The following is a 12252-nucleotide window of genomic DNA, read 5'->3' on the forward strand; positions in this document are numbered from 1 at the left end:
CATATGTTGCTATGAACAAGAGGAAACACATGCAGGTAGTGTCCTAGTGGAAGGTTGTTTAGATACTAAGCTATTTGAGGGTGGGGTATTGGACGGTATTTTATGTCTTTTACAGCACTGAACATGTTGTTGCTCAGCAAATGAATGATAATTAATAATACTTACAGATATGTCAGTGTACACTGCAGATAGTCTCATCTCAGTAAAACACTGTGGACTTGCAGCACTGCAGGTTGTTACATATCAGCTGAAATTTATAAATCAGTGAGCCACAAACTCTGAATTCAGATGTGTAGCTTTATTGTCGTTCAAAAAGGGCAACAGAATCTTTAAACTTTCACGTCAGCATTCCCCAAAACCTGGGAGCGACGGGTCAGAACGTTGATAACACAATGACATTCTTGAGCCAGCATGAGCAGAGAAAACCAAGGAGGAAGGAGAGGCACAGCTCTCATAAGTGTACCCACCTGCATGCCCTAAAGCAGAACATGGCTCAACGTGTTGCATATCTGTGTGGCAAGCAGCAAGCGCAGAGCTTATCACAAACAGAACACATACATACCCCTTTGCTTTGTAAAAATGCCTGCATGCCAGTGCCTTCTGATCCATGCAGCAAACAGTGGTCAAGGTTTCCAACAAATTTTCCTCGTTTTTTTTCCCCTGTGACACAGTCATCCTGTTTATTCTGGCCACTGCCACAGCTTAGGAGTAGTGGTGCTCTCACTATGGTCTACCCATGCTGGCTCTCTAATATCAGTGTGCTATCAGCATTCTGAGGTGAGCCAGGAACGGAGGCACTGGAGCTCGGCCTGCCTGTGTGCTTGGACCATAAGGTTAAGGGAGGTTTATAGAGTGGATTGAGCCAGCCAGCCAAACCAGCATCTCTCTGCTTTCAAAAGCACCTCAGGCTTTCCAAAGCTGCTTTTTATTAATTATTATGACCTCTGCTCTCTGTATGTTTATTGTACTCCCCCCTCCATTTTATCATCTGGTTGTACTGGGACCCCTCCTGTCCTTTTATCTCTCTGGGATGAGATTGTCACTCTACAGGGGCTCTAAAAGGGCCTCTCCAAGGACCCTCTCACAAGCTGTCATGGTGTGGGCCGGGCCAGTGACGGGAGGGCAGTTTTGGGACTCCAGCATCCAGTACTGTGGCCCATAGGGCAGCCCAGGGAGGCTGCTGTCACTTATATAAACCCCCAGGATTGTCTAGGCCCTCGGAGCTGCCCAAGCTTTAAAACCACCAGACTTCCCCATCTCCCAGGGCTGCAAGTTCTGGGCTATCCCTGAGGCTCAGAATCTCACCCCTGGATTTTAAGCAGGAGTTTAAATGTATGTCACAAGAGCCAGAGTGTCTTGGCTGGCTATTTTAAAAATGAGTTAATATCATTATAACTGTTATTAGTCAGTAAGAATAGGCCATTGTTATTTCACTTTGGGATTCACAGTTAAGCTGGGGAAGACTGTATCCAGTCGTAGTATAAGTGCCTATGAGGAGTACCTGCCCTGTTTACCCCACCAGGAGTACCGAGGCCATGTGTCCAGCGCAGCATAGGACTACATGGCTGAGGTTCAGTAATGCTTTGTTTACTCATGTAAGGCCCGATCCAGCTTCCACTGACTTCAATGGGAATTAAAACAGAGGATAAGCCTAGAGGTCTCTCTGTTTCTTCTCTGGGGCTTGGTCTACACTAGAAAATTAGGTTGGCTTAACAACATCAGTCAGAGGGTGTGAAAGTTGAGCTGGGCTTATTCCCCATGTAGACAGTGCAAGGTCAACGGAAGAATTCTTCCATTGACCTAGCTACTGCCTCTCTAGCATCTTAAGTGTAGATGAGCCCTTTCATAGAAAATTTTAAGGATCGTCATCTCTCCTGTGTGTCGTGTCTCTGTGCAGTTTAGTGGTTGTAAGAATTAGTAATGATTTGGATACCCTATGGAACCATTGACTCTGTGTGTGGGAGTATGTATTGTGGGGACAGTCCGGGATCAGCTTTGGGAGAGGAAGCTTATACAAAGAGAAGGTGGAGTGCAGGGCAGCAGTTGTAGCCTTCCTCTGTCCTTGCCTACAATACACTTCGAAAAATGTCAAAGAAAAGTACCAATTCGCTTGGTACTTTGTGGGTACCAAATTTCAAGTAAAGGTGGCTTTTTGTCTTTCTGGCAATTTTCACACACACAATAACCATTTGCGCCTGAAATGTTGCAGAAAGAGGCAATTTCAGGAAGCCCAAATAACTTGACAACATCTCCTCTAGGTCTAGTTAGTGTTGTAATTTCCTCATCAGATGTCATCCTCAAGTAAAGTCATTTCATTTCTTGCACTGCTGCTCTGAGGAGCAGTTGTCACTGAAAAACAAGGCCTTAGCTCATCTACACAGTAAGGACGATACATCAATAGGATGGCATGCAGTGCTACAGGGTTGCACAGATCTAGGGCCCTGAACCACAGTCCATTGAAGTCTATGGGAGTTTTTCCATTGACTGTGCTGGGCTTTGGATTAGGCTTTGAGAGAATGCCCCTGTTGAAAGCAGTGCTTAGCCTTTAGCATATTTTAGATTTTTGTTTCTCTTTTTCTATTCAAGTTTTAAAACATTTATGGCTGGATGTTGAAAGGATTATGAACAAGTCCTTTTGCCTGACAAACCTGCGTGTGGAGAAACATTATGTATATGACTGAAAAACTTGCTATATCATCACAGGATGTATCTGGCACAAATAGAACGATTGCAAATCTGGCTTTCTGCTTATGCAAATTTGCAGGTTACAGTAACACAAGGCACTTCCTATATGCACAGAGCCAGACTTTAGCTCATGGTCAGTAGCACTTATTCACTTGTGAGGGATCTTGCTGAAATCATGTTATCTTCCCACTCTTTGAAATTTCCCGTTTATAGACTAAGGGCCCATCTGAAGCATATACTCAGCCTAAGTAGCACTTACTATTGCAAATAGTTCCACTGGCATTTTAGTATTCATGGGTGTGACGGGCGGGACCCTCTGGGATGTCTCCTGATGTGCTGGGATGCCACTGAGTCAGACTGTTCTGCCAGCCTGGGCCCCCTTTTACCTGGTCTTGCTGGGGTAGGCTCCTCAGCCTTTTCCAGCCAAGCACACAGGCAGGGCCACACCCAGCTGCACAGATCGACAGAGATCCATTCTGGGAAGACTCAGCTTAAGGGGCTTGCCACAGCACCCAGATGGCCACCCTCGCTTGGAGTACAAACCCAAAATTATATGAAATTCACTTCTTCCCTTAATGTGGAGGAGGGTATGCACACTTCTTCCCCCTCCCCCCCACCAGTTAGAAATCACATAAACTGGGTTATATTGTAAATCAGAAATAAATATATTAACTATAACTATAATTTTAAGTAGTTAAGGAAGTAGCAGACAGAACAAGGCAGATTACTAAGAGAATAAAACAGAGCATGCAAACTAAGCTTAATACACTAAAAAAACTGGTTACATGTAACTTCTCACCCTAAATGTGGTTCTAATAATCTTCACAGGCCAGATGCTCTTCCAGCCTGGGTCCAGTTCTTTCCCACAGTTCAGTCTTAGTTGTTTCCAGCAGTCATCTTGGGTGGGGGTAGCCGGGGAGAACTGACGACCTGTATTACCTCACCCCCCGCCCTTAAATAGGATCTGCATAAGGCGGGAGTCCTCTGTTTCCTAGTTTGACCCCTCCATCCCCCCCCCAGCTTCTCGTGGAAAAGTACAGAATTCAAGATGGGTTCCAGTATCAGGTGACATGGTCACCTGCCCCCGTAGGGCCCCTGTAGTCATTCTTCACAGGCTGACCCACATGTTCACAGGAAGACTAAGCTCTTTTACAGTCCATTGTCTCTTGCTGATGAGCCATAAGCACTGTCCGGCTTTTTCATTGTTGTACATTAAGTGTTAGCAAGCGGGGGTCACCCAAAGTAGCATAGTTGAAATACAGATACAGAGTCAATATTCCTAACTTCAGCTACAGAAATGATACAGGCATACACACTGGATAATCACATTCAGTAAATTATAACCTTTCCAATGATACCTTACAAAACCCATCTTATGTAAAGTACATCTCAGTTATGTCATATTCATATCATAAGCATATTTTCATAAAGAATATGGAGCGAAGCGCCACAGTGAGATATTTCAGATTTCTATGGGGCGAGTTTATCAAACCTCCTCTTAGCTTTCAGGTCCAGGCTCCACATACAGAGCTGGAGACCAAACCACCAACAATGCCAGCAGTATCTCCCTGTTAGCTTGTCACATGACCACCTCTGTGTCTTATTCCCCATTGCCCAGAAGTGAGCTGTAAGGTTACTATTCTCGTCTCCTTCAAATCCCTCTTCAAGACCCACTTCTGCAGGGATGCTTATAAGAAATCAGCTTACAAATGATGGTTTGGTTGAGGGGCAGTTGGAGATAATTGACACTTGCTTTATCTAGTTATAATAATGATAATGAAAATGTACATATGTATGTAAAGATTGTATATATTTTACCCGTCTTCTCTTCCCTCTCCCCCACATCCTCTGCATGTTGATTGTCTTCTTAAATCAGCAAGGCCTGTATGTTTGTACAACACAGTGTGGTCCAGATTCTGACTTGGGCCTCTGAGTGCAACTGCAATGTAAGTGCTAAGTAACACTGATGCATACTCAGCAGTCTCTTTTTATTGTGTAATACACTGCGTACTCAGTGTGGTCAAGTAACTAATAAAGGGAGGACAGGCTGTCTAGGAGGGGGAAATGATCAAGAGTACTGAAAATGGCAGAGAGGTTGAGGAGGATTAGGGTGGAGGATGAGAACAGTATTGCCTATTTTGGCCGGCGTCCATGCTTCTTTTTCTTGCCAGGCAAAATGACTGGGGAAATCCCTGGCAAGATCAGGACCAAGCTATGAACAGTAACAGGAACAAAAGGATCCAGACAGTGGTGGGAAGTGAGCAGAGGAGTTTCCGGGATTGAGTGCTAGAAACTAGATACAGGTTTAGACAAGAAAGGTGTAGGTAAAAGGACTGGAACACAAGTGTTGTAGTTAGAACCCTGAAGGTGGAATTGGTTCTGTGGAGCTTTGCTGCTGTTTATGCTGTCTCTGTTCAAGATAAGCAGGGCTTGTCTGCATAGCGTGTGTTTCATGCACCATGTGTTGGGTAATAACATTAAAGGACTCCATGCTTGTAAAACAAAATTGGCTCTTTAATATGAGAGCGATTTGCAGAGATTATGCAAGAGCAGCTAGCGTTCTAGCTATGTGCATACAGACTGACTTTCTGATGCTGCTTCCGAACTCTTCCCTCCTGCAACCGGGGTTCTCTGCTCGGTGTCCCCATCAGGCTCCCTCCTTATGACCCTTTGACCTCACTCCTGTCCCCTGTCTGTTCTTTATTAGTTGTTCCCCCGCACTTAGGGTTTTTCCGCCCTCCTCCTCCCCTCCCTGGGGGAGGGGAGGCCGGGGCCGGTGGCCGCCGCCGCCCCCCCCTCCCCTCTATACCTGTAGTCCTCCCTCCAAATCCCATGCAGGGTGTAAATTGAACAGACTAGGAGGATTATGCAAAATCTCTTTTGTGAATTTCTCTCCCACTGAGGAACTGATAGACCCTGAAGTCCCACACTTTAATATAGGACTCCCCACCTTCTTTCTTTGATCAAGCTTACTGATGTCCATTGGCCCTGTGATAGAGCTCCTTCAGCCTCAAGGTGAGCATTGAACCTGTGATCATGGCTGTAAGGTAGCATGGTGACCGAGGAGATGGATTTGCAGTGTGCTCAACCAGAATTGGCAAGTAACAATTAGTTTTGGGGCAGTATCAGCCTGAGGAGACAGAATGGGAAGTCACTTCCAAGATGAAAGGATCTCGTTCTGCATCCTGGAACCAATAAATGTATGGGAATGAGCTTCACGAAGAAGGTAACAGAAAAGAGCACAAAGACACTAGGAAGAGTGAAATTTTTAGGGAGAGATGATTGCTGTAGAGAACATCAAAAGTTTCTTAGGTGGTCCAACCAAAACCTGGATCAATACATAACATACAGTGTGAGGTACAGAAGAGGATGATTGTTATTAGCATCAATTCACAAAGGATGACTCTTGGGAAGAAATTACATTGCCACTTAATGATATGTGTTCTTCTGTTTGCCCTTTTGCTTTTGAATACAAGTTCAACCTTTGCATGGCAGTGGTCTTTTAGCTGCTGTTTTTCAAGTGAGACCTCAAAGACAATGCGCTCTGCCAAATACATGGGGCAGCACTGGAGATACATTTTGGTCTCCGTTGCTGGTACAATAGGCAGAACTCAAGTGGTCAAAGACGGCAATGAAAAGTTGGCTTTCAGAGAAATGGGCATGTTCAAAGAGACAGCAAAGAATAACATGCATTGGAAACACAGAAGAAAAGACTTAAAAGATCATAAGCACTCCATAGGATAAAAATGGTGTGAGTAAGCAGGGAAAAGCTAAGCTGACAACAATCCGTAGGTTACTAGCAAAAACTAAAAGGTTCTAAATATCCATTTCTTTCAAATAATGTACAGTTCACTGGTGCCTGAAGATGTGAACCTTAGAAGCTTTCTTGGAAAGTCTGAGGGACAGCTCTGACAACGAAATGCATTGTTAGAATACCCAATGGAGAGCCAGAACCGGGAAGTCACCCTACATCTACTGTTACAGAATTTTACATTTCATGTACCCAGAAACTTGTGTTTCAACAATCTAAACAAAATACAAAACCCAAAAAGCTGGCAATAATGCAATAGCGACCTGATTCAAAGCCTATCAAAGTCAATGGGAGATTTTCAACTGTTAGGAAGTGCAAATGAGGATGCAGTCCCTTGAGGTTTTTTTTTTTATAAGAAGAAGAAGAAAATAAAAAAGCAATGATGTATCTAATCCAAATGGACAGTGAGTGAAGAATAAAGTTGTTTTCTTAAGAAGGAGACCTACATGTATTAGTTGTTTGCTGAATTGTCTAATCATACCACATGTGCTGAAATAAAACAACCCTACACTACTGATGTGTTGGAAAGGACGGAAGTTTGATTTTATATTGTAAGTACCTTGGGGCACAGACTACCTTTGGGTGTGTCTTCGTGTGATGCTGAGCACATCCTCAGCTCTTAACAAATAATAATTATGATGGGATTGGGCCCTTTGGGGTGTCACCGGATGTGCTGGGGTTTAACTGAGCCTCCCCTGCTCAATCAGCCTGGGCTCCCCCTCCCTGCTTTGCTGGATTAGGCTCTCCGGCCTCTTGCAGCACACACATAGGTAGGGCCTTCCCTTCAGGTGGCTTTAGCAGTCTTACTTCTTGGGCAAACAAGGCACAGAGAGGAGGAGTCACGTTTGCCTTCCTCCCCACCCTTAAATAGGATTTACGTAAGGTGGACCTAGTAGTTTCACAGCTATGTCCCCGGATGCCTCAGGAGGGAGAGAGATTAGTATCTTCATGGTTTTGTTGTTCTTTCCCGATGGCTCATTAAATTTGATAGCCTGTCCTCTGGTAGGTGTCTTCCCAATACACACCCAGTTGTAATTGTTACATAGTCCATATTTCTAACTTTAGATATAGAAATGATACATGCATACAAATTGGATAATCACATTAAGTAAATCATAACCTTTCCAATGATACCTTACAAGACCCATCTTGCATCAGTTATGTCATATTAATATCATACGCATATTTTCATCAAGAATATGGAGTGAAATGTCAATAATCATATTTAAGGGACTACAGGAATTCCTGGAACTAGAATTATCAAGATATTCAGTGTAGGTATCTGCATAACTGGGTATTTCCTATATGTTTCCAGAGTATTTAGCAAACCGGATACTCTATTGGGGCCTCTAAGCACTAATGTAATATAAAAAAATAATACTTTTGTAATAATCTATATCCTACCTCTCCCTTTAAGACTCCTTTTCTTTGTTGTCCTCCCATGTTGTGCCATATCTAAAATCTAGCCTGGAAGTTCTTTGAGGCATGGAGCAGTCTGACTTGTTCTGCAAAGTGTGTGATACAGTTTTGAGTAGACTCAAAATACATAATAATTACAACGAACCCAGAAGATTTGTATACTATTAGCATATTTGTTGCAATAAAGAAAATTTTAGTAGATCACATTTATCAAATATTGGTTATTGTATGGACTTGGGAATTAGTTTCCTTATAGTCCACAAAAACTACAAATAAATGAAATTCATACATGAAAAGCTGGAAGTGTTCACTGTCAATAAGGAAATGACGTGATCTGTTAAGTGAAAGGTCATTGTTCAATTACATTTGTATGGGAAATTGATTTATAATTATTAATATAGCTGAAGTGGGAAGGGATCACAGAAAAGCCATAATGATCAGTGCTAGATAAAGATGAGGACCAGTTCCTGCAGTTCAGATACTGACATCAGTGGGAGCTCAAAAGCAGGTTATGGATCTGCTGTGCTTTAAATGTATCCATAGAGCATATCTACTGAAGCTTTTTTAAAACTTGAGAGGATGAAACCAGAAAATTTCAAAGGGATGCTCTGGGGCAGTGGTTCTCAAACTTTTTTTTTCACGGACCACTTGAAAATTGTTGAGGGTCGTGGCGGACCACTTCATGATCTTTCTAAATGTTGTTTGTACCATTAGCTAACTAGCGTAAAGCGCTTTGGATAAAAGCGCTATATTAAAATAAAAATAACTTTTTTTTTGTTCTGCAAATAAAAGCACACAACTCATATTTTAATATCGGTAGTCTTACCTTTCTAACAGGATGTATGTGCCCTCTCTCCCATGCCGCGACAGCCCCCTGAGCTGGGGCTGGGAAGGACTGGGGTCTCTCCCAGGCAGCCTCGTCCCTGAAGCTGGGGAAAGTCGCCTCTTTCTCTGGCCACCGCAGCCCTGCACGTCCCAAATTCCCCCACTCCTCACCCCACTGCGCCCTCCCACCTACCTCCTATTCCCCCCAAGGCCACTACTTCACCTTACATGTACGTCTTCTCAGAGGCCAGGCACCTAATTAGTGGAGCCATGCCTGTGCGACTTCACTAATTAGGTGGGTGGGCCTTCATTCTCTTGTTTGCAGTCGCCCAGGCATGCACCTTAGAGGGAACTTTCCGCAGACCACCTGAATGGAGCTCGCAGACCACTGGCGGTCCACAGACCACAGTTTGAGAGCCTCTGCTCTAGGTGCATGGCTTGGGAATGCTTTTTTCATATCAATTTTTTTTTAAATTTTGGGCCAGATCCTTAGCTGATATAATATGACATAGCTGCATTGGAGAAAATGAACCAAATTTTCTTTGACTGTTCACATCCCTTTCCCGTTTGCTGTCCGTTAATATTTTAGTGAGCAGGTTTATGAGCCAATCAGCAAATTGTATTCAAATATGATTGAATTACTGTGGACACAAGTTTCAAATGTGTAGCTAAGAATCACACTGGAAACTTGTTTCTAATAGTTACACTCTTCCAGTTAGGGAGGAGATCCATACCATGTGTCCAATCCAAACAGCGCCCTGGGCGCAGACCTGTCTGGGTCCCCAGAGAGAATGCAAGCTTTCTGCATTGCAACCCCCATTCCTAGACTCACTGAGCAACAGCTAAGTTAGAATCAGAGCTTCTGCAGTTTGGTTCCATGCTATGATCCCATCCCACTTTTTTCTGCTCCACCCCTGGGGGAACCTGCACCAGGTCCCTGTTCACTGGGGAGCCATGGGAGGCACTGTGGACAATCATTTCTGGAGCTACCTTAAGCACACTGCCACCTGTGTGTAAGTCAGTGGTCAAATGCCTGAATCTGGCCAGACAGCTTTGGGGTTTTGTTGCCTGTTGAGAAAGCCCATTGCTTCATTCTGTTCTCAGCAATATCGCCCAATGACAGTCAGTTTACTGTTCCACTTTCAGGATGTAGCTTACTCTGTAAGCAATCCCATTTTCGTCAGTGGAAACACCTGCAGATTAAAGTACATGATTAAGGGTGGCCATATCTGACCCTGAGTTTGCAAAGCACTTCAAATAGAGCAGTGAGGTGTAAATGTGAAGTAGAACCAGGGGCTCAGAAATATTGTGGCTGGTTATTTTTAGAATTTTGCATGTCTAGACAGGGGTGGCTCCTGGCACCAGCACGCCAAGTGCGTGCCCTGGGGTGGCAAGCCATGGGGGGCACTCTGCCAGTCGCCACAAGGGCAGCAGGCAGGTTGCCTTTGGCGGCATGCCTGCGGAGGGTCCGCTGGTCCCGCAGCTTCGGCGGACCTCCCGCAGGTGTGCTGCTGAATCCGCGGGACCGGGGACCTCCCGCAGGCAAGCCGCCGAAGGCAGCCTGCCTGCCGTGCTTGGGGCAGCAAAATTTGGTCTAGAGCCGCCCCTGTGTCTAGACCAAATGCTTACTTGTTTCCTTCTAAGCCATTTCACCCTTGCCCGTAATACACAGTAATTGTACATTCGCATGAATAAGGAAATTTGTTCTATTACATAAAATTGAGTTAGTTTCAAGATACCACAGGGAGTCTCAGTAGTTCACTGAAACTTCCTATGATCATTAGGCCAGAGAAGTCACACCAGCTCTAGGCAGTAGGACGTATTTAGGTGAAATTGACATCCAGTGCAAAGTCAGAGCAAACAGCTGCTGGAAGGGCCGGTCTTAGGCATGAGCCAACGCAGTGGCTGCCCAGGGTGCCCGGTGGTCAAGGGGGCGCCCTGCGGCAGGACAGAGGTGTGAGGTTCTAGTGTAGTGTCAGAAACTGCTCTCTGGGGCACGCCACTTGGAGAGGAACCCAGATTTTTCCCTGCTTCTTCCCGGTGGAGGAACATGGGGCGGGAGCGGTGACACTTGGTGACAGATACTGCTCCCCCCCCCCACATTCCTCTGCACCCCACTCAGGGGCTGGGAGGGGGCAGAGCGAGGAGCAACACCAAATGCTCCGTGCATCCAGGTCATTTTCCCCACCTAGGCTGGGCTGGGCTGTGAAGTGAGCATCAGGAGCTGCTGCCCTGCCCTCCCCTTACACAGCCCAGGTGGGGAAAGTGACCTGGGTGCAGGGAGCCCTGATGTCGCTCCTCGCTCCCCCATCACTGTCCCCTAGGACTGCGGGGAGGAGCAGTGTTCTGGGGGCGTGGGGGAGCGAGCAGCACTGCTGGTCAGTCTCCCCACATGGGCTCAGGAGGGGGTTCACGGCTTGGGGATGCAGGAGAGAGGTGCAGGGGTTGGGGGCAGGAGGGGGCAGGAAGGTGGTGCAGGACTTGGGGGCTCAGGAAGCGGTGCATGGGTTGGGGGCAGGAGGGAGGTGCAAGAGTTGAGGGGGCAGGAGGGAGGTGCAGGACTGGGAACTCAGGAGGGGGTACATGGGTAGAGGGGCAGGAGGAAGGTGCAGGGATTGGGGTGCAGGAGAGGGACAGGAGGGAGGTGCAGGACTTGGGGGCTCAGGAGGGGGTGTATGGGTTGGGGGCAGAAGGGGGTACATGGGTTAGGGGGCAGGAGGGAGGTGCAGGGGTTGGGGTGCAGGAGAGGGGCAGGAGGGCTCAGGAGGGGGGTACATAGATGGGGGGAGGAGGGATGCAGGGGTTAAGGGGGGAGTGCAGGGGTTAGTGGCAAAGGGAGCTCAGTTCAGGGGTTAGGGGGCAGGGTTGCAGGAGGGGAGTGCAGGGGTTGGGGCAAAAGAGGAATGAGAAGCCCACAGGGGCCCAGGGCAAAGGGGTGGTGCTGCACCCACAGGGGCCAGGGGTACCAAAATACAAGTTCACCCAGGGCACCATTTTCCCTAAGGCTGGCCCTATAGCAGCCCCCGCCCACACTGTGTCCTCTGTGGGGTAGGGGACAGTGTTTTCGCTAACAGAGCCACCAGTAGAGCCCAGTGGCTATGTTCCTGCCCCTCTTCTTGCTTAATCTCCCCATTGTCCATGCTCCCCCAGAGAGCTGCGGTGGAGTTTATCTCCAAGGCCCCGGGCCTGTGCAGCATCCCTGCTTCCCACCCAAGCGTGGGAAACTACCCCAGTGCTGCTGCATTGTGGCCCTTCTTCAGTCAAAGAGCTGGTGTCCCCCAGCAGATGGAAAGTATAGACTGCCTCAGCACCCAGCAGCGGCTCCTAAATAATAGCGCTTTAAAAAAATGGAAAAGAAGGAACGTTGAATGGACCCAACAGTCGTAAATGCCAACGTTTAAATCCTGCCCAAGGTGTCTGGAGGGAACACGGGGGGCTGTGTGTGGGGGGTGCAAGCTGCCAGTAAATTCTCAGACATCCTGCTGCTGTAGGACAGAATAGCACAGGGTGCT

At 46.6% G+C, this 12252-nt stretch overlaps 1 long non-coding RNA gene across 1 annotated transcript in view; it reads right to left on the minus strand.

Moving 5' to 3' along the window:
- LOC120407533 overlaps positions 1-12252 on the minus strand; it is a 40100-nt gene that overhangs the window by 20615 nt on the left and 7233 nt on the right. The window contains exon 2 of the long non-coding RNA XR_005600091.1: positions 7901-8001. This is a non-coding gene — a long non-coding RNA (uncharacterized LOC120407533). The remainder of the gene's footprint in view (positions 1-7900; positions 8002-12252) is intronic.

The sequence above is a fragment of the Mauremys reevesii genome, linkage group 6 (assembly GCF_016161935.1).
Source record: "Mauremys reevesii isolate NIE-2019 linkage group 6, ASM1616193v1, whole genome shotgun sequence".
NCBI lineage: Eukaryota > Metazoa > Chordata > Testudines > Geoemydidae > Mauremys > Mauremys reevesii.